At 55.6% G+C, this 18,234-nt stretch overlaps 1 protein-coding gene across 1 annotated transcript in view; it reads left to right on the top strand.

Annotated features, from left to right (window-relative positions):
- The first annotated feature begins 15,033 nt into the window (after positions 1-15,033).
- ZNF831 (zinc finger protein 831) overlaps positions 15,034-18,234 on the top strand; it is a 55,155-nt gene continuing 51,954 nt past the window's right edge. The window contains exon 1 of the mRNA XM_058679872.1: positions 15,034-15,161. The gene's annotated coding sequence lies outside the window, so the exon portion shown is untranslated. The remainder of the gene's footprint in view (positions 15,162-18,234) is intronic.

The following is an 18,234-nucleotide window of genomic DNA, read 5'->3' as shown; positions in this document are numbered from 1 at the left end:
TCGGCTCACTGACAGACCCCAGCCCCGGAGTGTCCTGAGGCGGGTCTTTGGCCAGGCCCATTCCTGGTGTCTGCGTGTTCTTGCCTTCCCTTGTTCTCTGGGAGAAAGAGCTGACTCAGGTGTGGGTGTGAGTACGTGTGTGTTCCTGCTAGGCTGGGCTCCCTCTTGTCTGAGGTCTCATCCATTTTGGAAATGCTGGACCTAAAGCAACACAAGGTCCTTCCCCACAGGTCTTCTCAGGCCTTTAGCTGTGGCCTGCCGAGCTTCGTGATTCGCCCAGAGGGACACCAAGGCCCTGTTTCCCCAAGGCCTGATCACAGGACCTTGGTTTCTTATGGAGTGGCGTATCCCCCTGTTCCCAGAATGCTCTCTGTGGGCGTGGCCACACAGGCCTGCCCCTCTGGGACACCTTTGCAGTGGACAAGGAGGAGTGAGACTTGGCTATGGAAGGCAGGTGCCTTCAGTCCTCTTGGCTCTTGGTGGCTGGATTCAGAGCAGGGGGCCCTGGCAGGGGTGGGGAGAGACTCTCTAATGACTGCCTGTCACCAAAGCTGTGGGGCCAGCCTTGAAGACCCTACGCACCTGTCTATGGAGATGGCCATGGGGGTAGGGGCTGGGGGAGCCCCGAGGGCAAGATGCCCACCCCACGCCGCCTCGGCAGAAGCCGAGGGGAGTGGAAGGAGAAGGAGCACAGAAAGAGAAAGCAGGAATTTCCACTTCTACCGGATGGTTTTGTTTTTTTATCTGTTTGCAAATGTTCACTGTAATGGTTTGAAACCCAGCCGTGTAGCTGCCGCCGCCCACGCACGGAGCTGCCGTGGCACCAAGCTGCAGCAGGCAAGCTATCGCACCAGCGTCGGCCATCAAGCCCCAAGCTGCGCCAGGGCGGGCTGCTCCCGACCCCGAGGCCCTGCCACTCCCTGCTGCCCAGCACCCCTGCCACCTGCCACCCTCCACACACACACACACACACACACACACACACGCACGCGCACGCACACACACTTTTTCTTTTTTTAAATCTGCAGCCCTCGGTTTTCTCTAGAGAAGGCATAAAGAGAAGCAAAGGCAGAGATGGGACGAGCAGGGAGAACACTCCTGCCTCATCGGACCCTCCGGCTCTGGGGAGAGAGCGACAGCCCCCGCCCGCCCGTGGACTGACCCCCGACAGGTGAGAGAGGTCTTTGGGATTTCTGGTGCACCTGAGGTCTGGCAGGCGCAACCAGGTGAAGGGACCTTGGTCCCCGGGGCCAGGCTGCCGCCTCCCAGGGTGAGTCTGTCAGGAAGCATGATGGAAGCTTCCTGCCAAGCACACGCATTTGTCCCCGACACAAGCCCCCCACTCCCAGCCCGGAGAGAGAGCTGCTGCTTCTAGGGGCCCCTTGGCTCCCCCACCCCCCTCTTGCACCTTTCAGCACGGCCTCCCAGCCCCATAGCCCCAAGGCATAGATGGAGAAAGGTGTGAGCTGCCTTTGGACCTGTTGACGTCTAGCCAAGGCTCCTGGCCCTCCCCGGCTGGAGCCAGCCGACTCATGCTCCGGGGGCCTGCAGGGAGTGGCTGTCCATCCAGGGGGCTTGGGGAAACCTGCTCCCTCAGTGGCCTTGCACCCGGCAATCAGAAGCAATCAGACCCCAGTTATCCAGCTAATCTGTCTGAACTAGGCTTCCTTCCTCACAGAAATCAACAAAGTTTAAAATAGAAGGGACTGCATCGGAAACACAGCCATAGAGGCCGGTGCGTGAGGCAAGCGGCAGGGGCATCCGCATGGAAAATATTCAGGACCGATCCCACGGCTTCCAAGCCTGGGGGCCAGGAAGAGAGGGGGCTTCCTTGCTTATGAAGCAGGTTTGTGGGTCGGAGGGTAGTTGAGTGGGGCTATGGCTACGGAGGTGTTCAACCCCTGTGCCAAGAGGAGAGAGGGAGGGAGGGAGAGGCAAAAACAGTTTAGATGGAGAACAGAAGGGCCGGGCTGGACATGCCGAAGAGAAGCAGGGAGAAAGCCCCAGTTCTGTGCGGTGATGAATCAGTTGGCAAAGATCTATTTTTAGTTTCCCAGATCTGCTGCTACATTTTGCCTGGCATTAATTAGTGTCACAGGCATGTTCCCCACACAGGTTTGGAGGGGCTGTGGGGTGCCGCCGAGCCTGCAGGTGCCTGCCCCCTGCCCGGTCCAGGTGCTCCCTCAGCCCTGCGGGCTCTGGTCTCCGACATAAACATGTGTCCAGAGTGTTCTGCCCCTGACCTTGTCTCTCCGGTGTATCCGTTAATCTTCTGGCTCTAGCTCTTGGATGTCTGGCCACTGGCCACGGGAGAATTGCAATTGTTATGCTTTGTTTTTCAAAAAGGAAAGGCTGTGCGAGCTGAAATTGGGGGGGAAAAAGGATATTGGATCATGGCTTGGGTTTTAAAAAAAAGTCTGTGGGGGCAACTCTACTACCCCAAGAAAGCAAGAGGCCCTGGAATGGCCCAGTAGTGCTGCTTGGCAAGGTAGGCCATCTCTCAGTAAAGACCACAGAATCAGGTTTTAGCTAGAGTTGTAGAATGACGCGGAGGGTCATTTTGGGCACGGGGACGGAGCTGTGCGTGGGCCTTTGGCTACCCTGAAGCACCTGCTCACAGTTGATTGGCAGTGTTGACCGTGTAGAGAGCCATCTCAGCGTGGAAGTCCTCATTAGCATGTGGTTTGCTTTCCGAGTTTGCATCGAGCAGGGGGCCGACCTAAGCGAGAGGCAGGAGGCTGGGAGGGAGCCTGATTGTTGGGGCAGTGGAGCCTACTGACCACAGCCATGAGGCAGAGAGATCACGCCATGTCTTGGTTTAGAATGGGCACCCATTGCATGCCCTCCCCGTCATGGGCTCACCACGCCTCTGAACCCAGTGTCCTCTGGCTTCTGCTTGTCTCGCTGGGCCACCGTCAGGGCTGCATGTACCTTAGCTCATCTGTTCCTCTGGGTTGGACCCTCCAGGATGTGGGCATGCTCCTGGAAGTGGGCTGGGGAGGGAGCTGTGTCAGCATGGGAAAGGCCCAATAAGCAACATCACCATGGCCGCGTTTCTGAATCTCTGTTCCCTAGTTCCAGGTCACACCACAATACCTGCTCCAGAGATCTCAAGCCCACCCAGGTCAGACCCTGGGGCCTGGGGTGGATCCTGCCCCCTGGTTGCTAGCCACATGCCTTGAGCACCGCCTGCTGCCTTTTGCCCAAGCATGGGCAGAGTAGAGGAGCAGGTGCAGTTGGCACATTGTGGACCGGGAATCCGGGAGTCCACACGCAGGTGAAACCAGTGGGCAAGGCCTCTGTTGTAGATGAGGGGTTTTAGTGCCTCCCAGGCTGGCCACATCTACAGGTGTGTGGGAGGAGTGTCTGTCATGACAGTTCGGGCAAGCTGTGGCTTTACAGCCCTTGGGCCTCTGGGTGAGACCTGACCAAGAGCGTGTGGTCAGCAAATCACCTACAAATCCAGCTGTTTCCTCTGGTGCCCCAGCTTCGGTTTTTCAGCTTGTGACTTGTCTGTACAGGGAGGTCTGGTGAGCAGGGGAGGGGCCCCACTCAGGCTCTGTCTTGCTGACAGGGGCAATCCAGTGCTGGGCCAACAAAGGACTCCACCTGCATGCGTTGGGTAGTCCTCACACCTGACGTCCTCCTCACCTCTGTGCTATTGAGGAGGAAATGGAGCTTCACACGCTTGTCTCACTTCTTTTTGGTGTTTTGTTTTAAAAATATAAACTTGAGCACTATACTTGGCAACATTGCCATGGAGCTTACCACAGGGCAAGACACGCCCTTCCCTCCCCATGCAGCTGCAACCTTGAAGGAAGGTGGCCTTTGTTGGAGTAGGGTAGAGTGACTACAGTGCCTTGTAAGACTGCACCCACCCAAAAATGGGGATTCGAGCTTGGCCCATTGGAAGGAGGCTGGGGTGTCCTCAGGCATGGGATGGGGCCCTTCCAAAAGTCAGACCAGAAGAACCTGGTACCTTCTATTAAGAGAAAGGCTAGCGGATGTGTGTGTCCTAGGCAGGACCACCAGCAGCAGGAGGGACTCTGACAAGGCCTGATGCTGCCCTCCGTGAAGGCTATTGGTGCCTCTCGGGGGAAGCCCGGGACCAGACCTCCACCGCGGCCCCAGTGCCGACGCAGCCCACGTGCCCCTGCCTGCCTCACCTCTTCCTTTGGGACCTGCTGGGGCCTCACCCTGAGAGGAGTCCTAGAAACGGGCTGTTGATGCAAACACACACAGACCCTTTGCCACAGGAAACACCGCCTCACGTTCAGGGCGATAACCGGGCTGCCTCGCACCGGCCGGCCCGCGGGGAGCAGATTCTAGATGTTTCAATTAGGAAACACATGTTCTCACCCCCTCACTCCTGCTCTCCCCCTCTCTCTCCCCTCACTTTGCCTCACACCCAACCTCTGCCCTCCCTTCCTCTCCTGGATTGGGAAGCCGGACGTTTAGGAAGCAGAGGCTGGGGCCCTGGTGAAAGTTTAAGCAAACAGGATATGAGCGTCACAGACACGGATGGGCCTGGGGTCTCAGGTAGGGCTGACAGAGGAAGCTCAGGCCGCCCCACCGAAGTAGGAGTTCCAGCCCTGTCAGTGTGCTCCGAAGGTGGAACAGGCTGTCCCTCGCCCTAATTATTGGCTTGGCTGCTTTGAAATAGCTTTGTGGCCGACCTCCATCTTGTTCAGCTCTATGGCTGGGCATGGGGAGGTGTATGGGAGGTCCCCTGGGGTCGAGGCCTCCATCCAAATGTCATTCCTGACCCCGGGCTCCTGGGCGCCCCTGCCGTGGCAGGCACCTGTTCGCACTTGACTGTATATGGACCTGATGGGTGAGGGTCTGGCCGCCCGCAGGAGGTGCGTGGGTGGGAATGGCCGACTTCTGGGTGAGCACGGGCTTCGAATGAGCTGTTGCAACAAGTTAGTGTGGAAGCAGTCTGAGCAGAGATGGGAATTGCTGTGTCAAGACATGTAAATTATATGCAAATACACTTGGCCTGCGTGGCAGGCACACCTACCTGGTTGGGAGACCAACTCCGGCCTGGGCTGATAGCTTAGAGCCCCCGTTCCTGCTGCACACAGGGAGGAGTGCACGCAGCCGGCTTCACTCACTCAGAGTGGCTGAGGAAGTGAGGGGCTGTGTGGAGGTGGACAGTGTATGACCTGCCGCCATGACCTGTGTGTTCCCAGTAAGCCACATGACTCGTGTGTCCCCTGGGAGTCAACTGGCCATCTCTCTCTCTCAGGGAGCAGTCCTTTCCCTGGGCAGTCACCTGCTGAGATGCCCTTGGGCTGGAGACCTGGGAGGAGAGGACTTCCAGCCATGACCTTGTCCTTGCCTTTACTGGGCGTGTGCAGTCTACTGGCCCTGTGATAAGCAGCTTGCACCGGACCCTCCCAGGCGTCATAGCCAACTGGGTGAATCCCAGCTGGGTGGGTAGAGGGCAGTGTGAAATCCCGGGTCGCAGGAACGGACTGCCTAGAGAGGGAGTGTCACTCTGAAAGGTCTTTTGTGGAGGTTTGTAGTTTTAACTAGTGGGTACAAGGTTGGCCTCCAACTCTCGGGACCAGCAGCATCCTAATGTTGGGAGACATGGTGCACTGATGGGGTGGGCTTGCCTGGCTGCTGCCTCTGGCCATGTGACAAGAAGCGGGGGGCTGGATTAACAGTTGAAAACGCCAGGGGCAGGTCATATGGCCCTGCCAGCCACTGGCTGAATGACCTCCACCATCGCCCTTCTCTCAATTCCTAGTAGCTGGCATGATGGCGCACAGCCCGGTGACTGATCGCAGTCATTGCTGGGTCGCAGAACAAGGCAGGCTTTTCCTTGTGAACATCTCAGGGTCTCGTGACCCAAGCTAAGTCCACTATGAGTCCCCGAGAGTGGCCTGCTGGGGTCAGGGCGGAGGCCTGGAGGTCTTTCCTGCAGAGGGAGTGCTTGGGGATTACCTTTTGGGAAGAAGGGGGACTCCAGATGGAGAGAGTGGAGTATGGCGGAGAATTGCGGGATAGCTGGTGGGGTTGGGGCTTTCAGGCTTTCATCACCTTTCTCTCTGTCCATGCTTGCTCACCCCACGTTCATGCATCTAATCGTCTGTCTGCCCACGCACATGTGCGTCCATCTGTGCTTGGCACTGGACTATGAGCTGGTGAACAGGTCGAAAGGTGCCTGGCCCCCTGAGATGTGGTCCCGAGGTAAGAGGTGACATGCCTGCTTGGTTAATTACAGTTGTAACCCTTGGTCAGGGAATAGCTGAGCGAGAGGGTTTCCCCGAGGCCTGGAGCAGTAGGTAGTGAGGGTTGGAGAGCCTGGTGGGTGGGAGTTTGAGCAGCTGGGAGGCCACGGCATGTCTGAGCTTTGGGCAGCCAGGCATGGGGCTGTGCGGGGACCTTGGGAGGAAGGTAGAGACCCGTGTGTCTGGCTCCTCACATGCTGGAGGACATCACTGCATCTTCAGGGTCGCAGGGCCAGCGGTCTTGGTCAGCGTAACTACGCCAGAACAAACTCCTTTTTTTTTTTTTAAGATTTATTAATTTTTATTGCAAAGTCAGATATACAGAGAGGAGGAGCGACAGAGAGGAAGATCTTCATCCAATGATTCACTCCTCAAGTGACCGCAATGGCTGGTGTTGCGCCGATCCGAAGCCGGGAGCCAGGAGCTTCCTCTGGGTCTCCCACATGGGTGCAGGGTCCCTAGGCTTGGGCTGTCCTTTACTGCTTTCCCAGGCTACAAGCAGGGAGCTGGATGGGAAGCGGAGCAGCCGGGATTAGAACCAGAGCCCATATGCTTTCCCAGGCTACAAGCAGGGAGCTGGATGGGAAGCAGAGCTGCCGGGATTAGAACCAGAGCCCATATCGGAGCCTGGCACATTCAAGGAGAGGACTTTAGTCACTAGGCCACCACGCCGGGCCCCAGAGTGAATTCTGTGTATGCAAAACATGCCCTGGACCATTGTGGAGCCTGGCGCGTGACCAGGGCAGAGCACGTAACTGGACTTCCTCCTGCCCCAGGCAGTGCCCCGTCCTCGGCTCCGTGGCCTCGCAGCTCCATCAGACCTCACTCCTGCCTGCAGTGCCCCAGTTGGCTCCCTACCCCTCTTGCTTCAGAGATTGTGCGCATGGCTCCCAGCCCCGAGGCTCTCCGAGTTCTCCCCACCGCCCAGGGCCAAGTCCCATGGAGGGCAGGAAGGAGGCAACAGGAGGCGAAGCGTGACTGAGAGCCACGGCCTGACTTTGGAGAAGGTCAGGGCCTGCTCTGGCCCTGGTCCCCGGGCTGGGCGCATCCTAGCGGGGTGGGTCCTCCGGGAACAGGCTGTGAGCCAGGAAAGCTGGCGCTCCACTGAGTGAGTACGTGCCAAGGCATACAAGGTGAAGAGCTTAATTGTGCTGGATGCTGCCCAGGTGGCCTGAGTGTCCACAGCCAAGACCTGATTGTGAGGCTGGAAGAACGCATCTGGGCGTCCCCAGGGCCACCCCTGCAGCACGCCCTAGGAAGAGGGCGGGTGGGGGCGCTGGGTAGGCTGTCCAGCTGAAGCCCAGCAGGTCAAGGACGGGCCGGGGCAGCCTTGGGCTAGCACAGGTTCAGGGAGGAAATGACAGCACTGCTGCCTACTGTAACTCTTTCTCTGAATGAGCCACGGCCATTTGTGCTGTCCCAGTACAGTAGAGGCCGGCTTTGTGCACTGCTTACCGAGAACTCACGGGGAGCTAGCTAAAGAAAACAGCGAGTATCGCTTCCCTGCCTTTTGGCTAATATCAAGTGTAAAGAAAACAGGAAGTGTGATGTCTAGGGCGAGTTGGACCCTCCACAGCAGAGCTGGGACCACATCCACTCCTGGGAACACCCCGATGTGGGGGTGGGGGGAGATTGCTCCAGTGTAGTTGTCCTGTATAACGGGTTCTTGGTTCACCTGGCCAGGCCACTCTCCAGTCAGCCCTGCCAGCCACCCCGCTCTGTGCTTCAGAGCCTACCGAGAAGGGTGGGCCTTGGACTTTCCATGCCTGGAGGCTGACTGACTGACTGTGCCTAATGTCTGCATGTCCATCTGTGCTGGGTCTTCTTTATGCAGGGCTGAACAGGTGCTTGGTAAAGTGGCTTAGTGACAATAATCCTACAAGAATGAAGAAGAAAAGTAAGGAGGACAGGTTACCCTGGTGCTGGGGCCGGTGGGGCCCAATGGGAGGAGCAGGTCTGGGGGACAGCAGCTGGGCTCTTTCCTGGGGCCGTGGGGGAAGTTGGGGCCTTGGGGCATTGGCGTCCATAGGTGATGGGGTGAGGGCACCTTGGGCAGGGCCGGGGCCCCTGGGGCTGGGCTGGGGCTGGAGGTGCTACAACGTGCAGTTTCCCAAGGATGAAAGTGTTCTTGGCTGGGACAGGCACCTGGCAGCGACGTACACAAATCTGGGTTTTAATCTGTTTATTGAAACCCTTAAACATATTGTTTTCGCAAATGCGTCCCTTAGTCCCTGATTAGCATGCTTGCTAAGTGACGGGCATGGCAAGGTCTTGGCCCGCCATTTTGCCCCCATCTGGGTGGTGAACTCTTTTCTAAAAAAAAAAACAAAAATGAGAACACAAGCTCCTTACGTAAGAAAGTTTGGGCGATAGGAGGAGGGGAACCAGCTAAACTCTATGGATTTTTCTTTCCGGACTGAGAAAACCAATCTACAAAAGCAGTGGGGGACACCAACAAATTAACTTCAGATGCCGCGAAAGATTTTCTCTTTGCACCCACCCTGTGATTAGAAGTCTGACGGCCACGCTCGGGTGCCACATCACGTCTGCCCAAGTGGGGACTTGGGGGGAGGGGTGCTGGGCCTTCTTTGCCCTTGTTTGCCTGCTGTCACTCAGACACTGTCACTGTGGCCCCTGGACTTGGGCCCAGTAGATGTGCCGGGCCCTAAGCTGGCCTTGTAGCTGTCCCCAGAGATGGTCTCCAACATGGCCCCCCTGTAGGCAGGAGGCCTCACTCTCAACCTTCAGAACCGGCCAGAGAGGGGCCAGGAGTGGGGAGGAAGAGGGGGGCGTGCTGATTTCCCAGGCAACCCCCCAACAGCCGCCCTGACAACAGGTCCGAGACGGCGATATGGGGACAGTCTGGGGAAAGTGTGTGGGCTGAAGGACACGGTCTTGGCAAGGCTCTGTCTGCCGTATGCCCACTGGGCCACCGGCGAGGGTGGCACAGCGCCCCTCTGCTCTGCCCAGGCCTCCTGTTGCTCAATGGCTCCAGGTGACGTGCACGGGTCCCCAGCCAGGCAGGCTGACTCTCGAGGTGCTCGGGTTTTTCTGATTCACTCTGCACCTTCTTCCCTGACCTTCGAGGTGCCTTTTTATTGTTTCGTTTTGTTGTTAAGCTTGTGATTTTTTCCAGTCGTTTAAGGTTTATGGAGAAGTGGCAGGGGCACACAGGACCGCCCCCTTTCGCTTGTGACCCCTGCCCAATGAAGCAGTTAGGGTGCCCAGGGGCATGTGTCCTGATTGGGACCCTTCACAGGGCACCTGCCCACTGGCAAAGTCCTGCCTCTGAGTGTGTTTTACCACAAACCTCTCTCTATGCTCAGACCCCAGGCAGCCCTGCACCCTTTCCTTAACAAAAGCAGAGGCTGCAGAGCATTATTATCACGCTGAGCAGGATTACAGCCTGGGGAGAGAGGAGTGACAAGAGGGAGGCTGCAGGAAGACACAGGTTGGCAGTGAGGACGACAGGCGGCAAGGGTGGCCGCAGGAAGGTGGCAGGCGCTGGCTCAGCCCTTTCTGCCAAAGACCACCCAGGGGGTCAGTCACAAAGGTCCAGCCAGGCCCGCGGGCTCTTCCGGCCCAGCATCCTCGCACGCTCCCACAGCGCCCCTCTCCTGGCCTGGAGGCTGCGGAAGGAAGGAAAGAGGTGGAGGGGAGAGAAACTCTCTCGGTGGGAATAGAGTTTCCATTTCAATTATTCAGCTGATCCTTGACCCCCATTACCATGGATAATCAAAAGCTGGTTGGCGGCGTCATGCTTTCACTAAAAACACGGCGTGAGGAGCTCCAAGAGCATGCCAACAGGTCACTGCAGGGGGTGCACGTGCGGTTACCCTCGGGCGGGCCCTTTCCTGCGTGCGTGGCGCTGTCAGCATGCGGCCGCACACCTGTGCCTTGCTCCTTCCATCACAAGGGGTGCGTGTGTCCCCAGTGGGAGTGCTGTGAGCCCCAGCCAGCACTCATGTGAGGTCACCCCACGTGTGGCTGGCCAGAGCCCTGAAGCTTGGCAGACCAGGTGAGGCCCACTTGGCTAAGGCAACTGAGTCCCCCCAGGCACGGCCAACACTGCACACGCAGACACAGCAGTCACAGGGGGTCCACCTGGTGCCTAGCACACACTGGGGTACAGGGGATGGTGCACATCAGCAGCTGTGAGACGGGAGGCAACCACGTGTGTGGGTTGGTCTTAGTTCTCCCAGCCGTGCTCCGTGAACATCACGAGTGTTGCGTCAGGTCCACGAGCACTTGTCTGCTCCTGCGCATTTACCAAGCATGCTCCAGGAAGAGGATGGCCAGTGTGGCAAGAGGACGTGGTTGAGTGACGGAGGGATCCAGGCCTGTGACACGGAAAGTCATTGTGGGGCTGCACAGCCCTGTGAAAGCCAGCACCTGCCCCCACTCTAGGGGGTGTCTGGCACAAGACTGTACCTTTAGGGGCAGGTTCCAGAAGCGGGCAAGGGCCCTCTTGTTCCTCCTGGTGGCAGCTTCTAGCTGGGATGCCCCTTCTGGGACGTGAGGCCAGTGCATGTGGTCCTCCTACTGGTGTCTCTCACGGACACACAGGGATCCAGGGGCTTCTTCGGGCTTGCCCCATTTCCTTTTGGCTGCCTGAGATAATTTGGTTTTCTTTCTTTTTTTTTTTTTTTAAGATTTATTTATTTTTATTACAAAGTCAGATATACAAAGAGGAAGAGAGACAGAGAGGAAGATCTTCCGTCCAGTGATTCACTCTCCAAGAGAACGCAACGGCCGGTGTGTGCCAATCCGAAGCCAGGAACCTGGAACCTCTTCCGGGTCTCCCACACGAGTGCAGGGTCCCAAAGCATTGGGCCGTCCTCGACTGCTTTCCCAGGCCACAAGCAGGGAGCTGGGTGGGAAGTGGAGCTGCCAGAATAAGAACCGACGCCCATATGGGATCCCGGTGCGTTCAAGGCGAGGACTTTAGCCACTAGGCCACGCCGCCAGGCCTGATTATTTGCTTTTCGAGAACAGTCCATGCAGGCTGTGCTTTGCCAGAGGGACCTTACTATCGGCTAGCGAGGGAGCTATCGCTGTCATTTCTGTCCTTAGCATGGCCTTTCAAGAGTCTTTGGCTTTTTCTTTGGTGATTTTGCCACATGGCACCTGGTCTAGAGAGCCCAGCCACAGCAAGGAGCTGGGAGAACGAGGAGAGGAGAGGAGCCACTGTTTATTCTGCGCAGGTGCAGGTGTGACTCCCGGCCCGACCAGTGCTTTCAGCACACTTGATAGATTTTTCATCTTAGTTGAAAGAGTGATCGCTATGTCGTATGTCTCCTCGCACACATAGCTTCCATTTGCTGGTTCACTCCCCAGAAACCCACCAGAGCCAGAGCTAGGACAGGCTGAAGCCAGGCACCAGGCACTCCAGTGGGTCTTCTGCATGGGTGGCAGGGGCCCAAGGGGCCCATCTTCTGCTGTCTGGGAAGTAGAGGGGCAGGCCAGGAGCCAGGATGTCTGCTGTGGCGAGAGGGGGTGTGACCCAACCCCCTCACTCTGATTCAAAGTCCACACTTCTGAGAGCCTTTGTCTCCGAGCTGGCTCATCACTCCAAGCAGAAACCTCCTCTGCTTCCCTCTGCTTCGGCAGTGACTCTGGCTTCCTCCCCCTTCCCAGTCCGGCAGTACCTGTCCCCACAGATGGATCTATTTTAGACCCCTTGAATGGACTGCCACAGTGCTCAGGCTCGTGTGGCACTGTCTTTGTCTCAGTGTCGCAGTGTGAATGACAATCCCGCTCCCCTCACCGCTGACGATCCCTCAGTCTAGAGCAGTACATTTTGTTTACCCATGAGTCAGCCGCTATTTTTATTTTAATTAAATCAGCTCAAAGTGTGTTTGTTTTATCAAGTGTATTTTGCACAGGAAGCTTCTTCTTGGCTGGCAGGGACGGGCGTGCAGGGATGCGAACTGGATGCAGTGGTCGAGACCCTGCTTGGGAAACCCCACCCTGTCTTGGGCTGTCCCACTTTGAGTCCACACCCTGGGAGCAGGTGATGGCCCAGACGCCGGACTTAGTTTCTAGCTCCTGCTGGGACATGCATCTTGGGGAGTGAACCAGCAGGTGGAAGATCTGTCTGTTTCTGATCCTCTGCCTTTCAAATAAGTTCAAAACAATTTAAAATCTGCTCAAGCACAGGAGGGCTTGCACTGGGACTATTGACCTAGAGACCAGGGGCCAAAGGGACTCAGGACGTGGGGACAGTCTCTCCTGGGGACATCTCGGCTAAGTCTGGGAGCAGTTGGCCCCACCCTGCTGAGAGGTGCCGGCATGGCAGCCACGCAGGGGACCTGCTCCTGGGCTCTCAGAGCCTCCCCCTGCCCTCAGGTGCTTTGCCAGCTGGTGCCAGCCATACCTCCAGTCCCATTGCCCTCCTGCCTGCAGCCACGGCTGTGCTATTGCCCTGGCCCCTTCTGGGTCCGCAAAGCTCTTACAAGGGTTGGTCTCCCCACTGTACTGCCTGTTGCTTCTGCCCCTCAAATTCTAATGTGCCCTACGAGGCCCAACTTGGCTGTCATTTCCTTTAGGAAAACTCCCCGTAACTGTCTTCCCTTGGGTGCCATGGTGGTGTGTGTGTGTGTGTCTGTATGACCTTGGACGGTACTTAGAATATTCAGTGATGGGAGAAGCATGGGCACCCCTATGCCGGGAAGACCCCCAGACCTGGCGATTGCCTCTTGGTTGTTGGGCTGTGGGGAAGCCACGTGGGCAGCGTTGGAGTTATGGTGTGGATGAGCTCTTTCCTATTTGAGTGCACACGGCCTGTGCCTGCCGCTCACGGTGTTGAAGTGTGCAGAAAGTGGAAATGTGCCAATCCATGTGACCCATGTGACCTTTTTCTTTTTTAGATTTATTATTATTGGAAAGCCGGATATACAGAGAGGCGGAGAGACAGAGAGGAAGATCTTCCATCCAATGATTCACTCCCCAAGTGAGCCGCAACGGGCTGGTGAATACCAATCCGAAGCCGGGAACCAGGAACTTCTTCTGGGTCTCCCACATGGGTGCAGGGTCCCAAAGCTTTGGGCCGTCCTCGACTGCTTTCCCAGGCCACAAGTAGGGAGCTGGATGGGAAGTGGAGCAGCCGGGATTAGAACTGGCGCCCATATGGGATCCCGGTGCGTTCAAGGCGAGGACTTTAGCCGCTAGGCCACGCCGCCGGGCCCAGGTTTTTTTTTTTAATCCCAGCTCACCATGCCAGGTTAAAGTGACACTCCCCCGATCGGATGTCACAGGGGGGTGACATCAGAGAGGCGCAGAGAAACCCCCCTTTCTCCAGCAGATGACAAGGTCAGAGGCAGCAGAGACCCAGGCCCTGTCGCTTTGGCTCTGTGCGGCACATTCTGCCTCTCAGTCCTAACGTTGTTTCCTTCTTCTTGCCCAGGTCTGGGCCTGGAGGCTCCTTTTCCCTCTCACACTCTGCCGTGTAGAGCTAATGTGCTTTTTTTTTTTTTTAATTTTATTTTAAATTCATTAATTACATTGTATTATGTGACACAGTTTCATAGGTACTGGGATTCTCCCCACCCCTCCCCAAACCCTCCCACCATGGTGGATTCCTCCACCTTGTTGCATAACCACAGTTCAAGTTCAGTTGAGATTCCCCCATTGCAAGCATATACCAAACATAGAGTCCAGCATCTTATTGTCTAGTCAAGTTCAACGGCTTCTTAGGTATACCCTCTCTGGTCTGAAGACAGAGCCAGCAGAGTATCATCCCAATCAATTAAAAGCTCCAACATACCATCAGCAAAAATTTACATCATTATGGAATTAATTGACATAGTAATGAGTAACCAATATGGTAAAAGTAAATGCGATTTCTTATCCACCTTCTGTGACCACCTCATTGACATTTCAATTTTGGTTTATACACAACATATAACATTCATAACATAACTTGTTATACATAACATCATATCAAATTAAGGCAAACATGTGGTATTTAACCTTTTGGGATTGGCTCATTTGAGCTAATGTGCTTTTCAAAGACAGCGAACACCCTTCCTGTCTCCTCATCCTTCCTGATGTTTTTTCCAGAGTCAGGGGTAGCAGGGCTGATGAAACTAGGGGTGCTGGGGAGCACAATGAGTTACTTTTTTGAGGACAAAGTCTGAGGATAATAAAAAATGCCAGCATCAAGATAATGTTTGCAAAATAAAATAAAATGAATGCAACCCCCCCACCAAATCTTAAACTATGCATCCTGCTGTGGAGATGCTTGTTCTGGGGTTCCCAGGGAAACACTGGGGTGATGCTTCAAGGGGAGCCTCTGGAAAGGCTCGTCCAGGCCCCCTCTGCAGGACCCCGACTCCCCAGGGCTTCAGCTCAGGTGCCTCCACAGAAGAGTCCGATAGTTGATCAATGGCTTCGTGCACCAGGGCTCCCGGGAGCAGCCTCCCTCGATGAGTTCTGAGGTTGATAGTCACCATCGCCGGAGACCTAAATGTGGTTCTGGGTGGTTTCTAACTCTCTCTTCCTGTTTTTCAAAGGTTGCTACCGTGACATTAAGGTAAGGTATAACAAGCCGTCAACTTCCTCTATCTGAGCCAGACTGAATTTTATCTCTGCCGCGTCTCTTCTTTCAGGCCACTGCTCGTGTCTGCTAGATGTGGAATTGGCTCAAAGGCAAGCCCTGGGAGGCCACCCTCTTTGGCTCTGTCTTCCAAGGCAGGTGCAGCCCCTCTGTGTCCTCTGCAGTGCTGCGTGCTTAGCAGGGTGTGATACAGAGCACCAGGGCATCTTTCTGAAGTTTTGCAGGGTGTAGGGAGGGGCCCCTTTGCTCCCGACTCGGTGAGGCCGTCCCGTCCTGCCTGAGGCTGTGGCTGTCTTCTCAGGTCCAGGCCCTCTGTGCCTGGAACTGGGCACACCTGGCTGGACTCACCCTCTCTCTCCACAAAGGTATGTGAGCTGCTCCCTGGCATGGGCTTCTAACTTTGGTTCTCTCTCTCTCTCTCTCTCTCTGTCTCTCTGTCTCTCTCTCTGTTCTAAACATCCAGCTCCTTCACCCTTGGCAGAAATGATATATTTGTTCTTAATGGTACATTTGTCCTCAAGCACACACTTAGCAAGAAATGCTGTTCGAAATCGAGTCTGACGCACTGTAGTACTTTTCTTGTGTGTTCAACACTACTGGTTGCCTTTGTCAAAATATTTCTTGAGATTCCTAGCAATTATCGGAAACGGGGTCCATAATCCTTGTTTTGTTAAGAACTAGAAACATTTATAAAGGAACTTATTGATTTCTGAGCTGTTTGTCCCCCAACAATGAATTCAACTACACTTAAGGTGTGGATAGGTGTGGACTGGTTAGAAACTTCCATTGTGTGGCTGGAGAGACAAGCTGGTGCATGCACACGTACACACACACACACATATCTTCAGATCAGGGTGCTGGGGAGATATGCTATTTGTAGCAGTTCTGGGCAGCCCCTTACCCCCAGGGGGAGCATTTTGCAGCGTGATTGACAGGGGCAAACACAGCCTCTATTTATGCATGCCTTTGGCTCCCCAGCACCCAAAATAGCTGGGGTTACAGAGAAGCAGGGCAGCCACGTTCTGGGAGATGACATACCTCTCCTTTCCCGTCACAAATCTTTCTGTAAGAACGAAACCAGAGATGTTATCTACTGAGAGCACACTGTGGGGCAGGACACGACTCAGAGAGCAACCTTGGCCCACTGGGGGAAATTGCAGCAGACATCAGGACCTGTCGAAAATACCCTGCCTTTCGGCCAGTTCCCTCGGCTGCCCTGGCCTACAGGAAGCATTCAGCAGGATCAGGGGCCACTCAGAAGCACAGCATGGGTCCCAGGTCTGTGGCCTCCCTGGCTGCGGCAGCTGAGTGCGTGGTGGGGGGGCTCAGGGGAGGCAGCCCTTGGCCGGTGGGACCCCAGGGGCAAAGCATGTCTGCCTGGAGCAGACCAGTTGACTCTGGGGCGGCAGTGGAGGACAGAGGCTGTTCAGGGAGGTTGTCCCACCTGGGGTCAATGTGAGGAAGCCACTGTGTCCATGGCCTCACCCCGACCTTGCACACAGGTTCGTGGGTCCCACTCAGAGGCAGGAGATGGTGGCGTGGTTGGCAAGCTTGGTGATCGTTCAAATCAGGGTTTGTAGGTAGGAAAGTGCTGACTGTTGGCAGGATCAAGGCCATCCCAGCCCAATGCTTCCCCCGGCTGGGAGCAGACACCAGAAGTTGCCTTTCCATGTCGGGCTACAGGTGGGCTGTGAGCACAAGTGTGGGAAACCCAGTCCTTGTGGTAGGCAGGTGCTCACGGCTGGGGCCAGTCTTGGGTGGACCACAGGTACTGCCTCAGGGCACTTGGGCTCCTGTTGGGGGTTCTGGGCTGTCTTCATGGTTGTTGTTTCTATCAACCAGCCTTTCAGTTGCCCTGTGGTTGTAAGGAGTCACCCAGAGTGAGCTCTCTTGCACACTGTGAGCTGTGTGTGGACCATGTAATGGCCACGTTTCAGGACAGCATCCACCCTTCAACTGCAGGGATCCCCAGGGCCACACCCTCTCCCTCCTGCCCTTCCCTTGACACCCCTCCACGCCTCTTCCCCTGCAGTTACTGATGTGTTCTTTGAATCTGCAATTGCCACTTGCAGAAGGTTCTGTAAATGGAACCAGAAGGCACGTGGCCCTTGCGGCCTTATGCAGTTCTCCAGAGGTGGGTCTGAGCCACCTCCTGGCCAGCAGCGCGTTGAGGCTTGTGGTCTGCACCGAGGCTCTCTGGACCAGTCCCTGGCTTTAGCTGTTGCAGAGAAAGCTGCTGTGAGTTTTTGCACTGGGGGAGATGCCCGGATGTGCCATGGAAACCCATGGCCTTAGTTCTGCAGGGTTTGTTCTGCCTTGCTTTTGCACCTGCAGCATCTCTGCCCTTTCCACATCCTTGCAGAATGTGGTGTTTCGCTGGTTTTTCTCTTTGCCATTCTATCAGGTGCACAGTGATATCTTCTTGATGTCTCCCTGCGAGCTTTGGCCATCTCTCTGTCATCTTCAGGGCTTGCCCCTCCTGGCTCTGTGCTTATTTTCTAATTGGATCTAATTGCTTGATTGAAAAGTTTGCTTTTTTTATTCATGTGGGAGAGAGAGAGAGAAAGAGAGATAGAGAGAGAGAGAGAGGAATCTTTCGTTTACTGGTTTACTCCACAAATGCCACAGTGCTGGGTCTGGGCCAGGCTGAAGGCAGGAAGCTGAAACCCAAACTGGTGTCCCCTATGGATGGCTGGGAACAGTCACTTGAGGCACCGCTGGCTGCCTCCTGGGGTGCGGCAGTTGCAGGAGGCTGGGTCAGAGAAGAGCTGGGGTTTAACCAAGGCCCTCTGGCCTGAGATGTGGCATCCTCATAGTGTATGTACTGCGCCCCTGGACCTGCCTGCTGAGGTCATCACAGCTCCATGAAGCCTGGATGTGCAAACCCATCGCAGCCGCCATGTAGTCTAGACAGGAGCCCATGTTTGCAGATTATTTTCTTCAGATCTATAGCTGTTTTTTTTTTAAAGATTTATTTATTTTATTACAAAGTCAGATATACAGAGAGGAGGAGAGACAGAGAGGAAGATCTTCCATCCAATGATTCACTCCCCAAGTGAGTGCAACGGCCGGTGCCATCCCAATCTGAAGCCGGGAACCAGGAACTTCTTCTGGGTCTCCCACATGGGCGCAGGGTCCCAGTGCACTGGGCCATCCTCGACTGCTCTCCCAGGCCACAAGCAGGGAGCTGGATGGGAAGTGGAGCAGCCGGGATTAGAACCGGTGCCCATATGGGATCCCGGCGCATTCAAGGCGAGGACCTTAGCCGCTAGGCCACACCGCCGGGCCCTATAGCTGGTGTTTTGATCCTGGTACAATAAGCAGAAATTTTCATGGAGCAAAAATGCGTAATTTTGATGAGGTCCAATTTATCAGTCTTTGCTTTTATGGCTCATGGTTTTGATGTTAAATCTAAAAAAACAAAACAAAACAAAACAA

Source organism: Ochotona princeps, chromosome 22, assembly GCF_030435755.1.
Source record: "Ochotona princeps isolate mOchPri1 chromosome 22, mOchPri1.hap1, whole genome shotgun sequence".
Classification (NCBI taxonomy): Eukaryota; Metazoa; Chordata; class Mammalia; order Lagomorpha; family Ochotonidae; genus Ochotona; species Ochotona princeps.
Note: the sequence above shows the minus strand (reverse complement) of the source record. Positions and strands in the feature narration are given on the sequence as shown.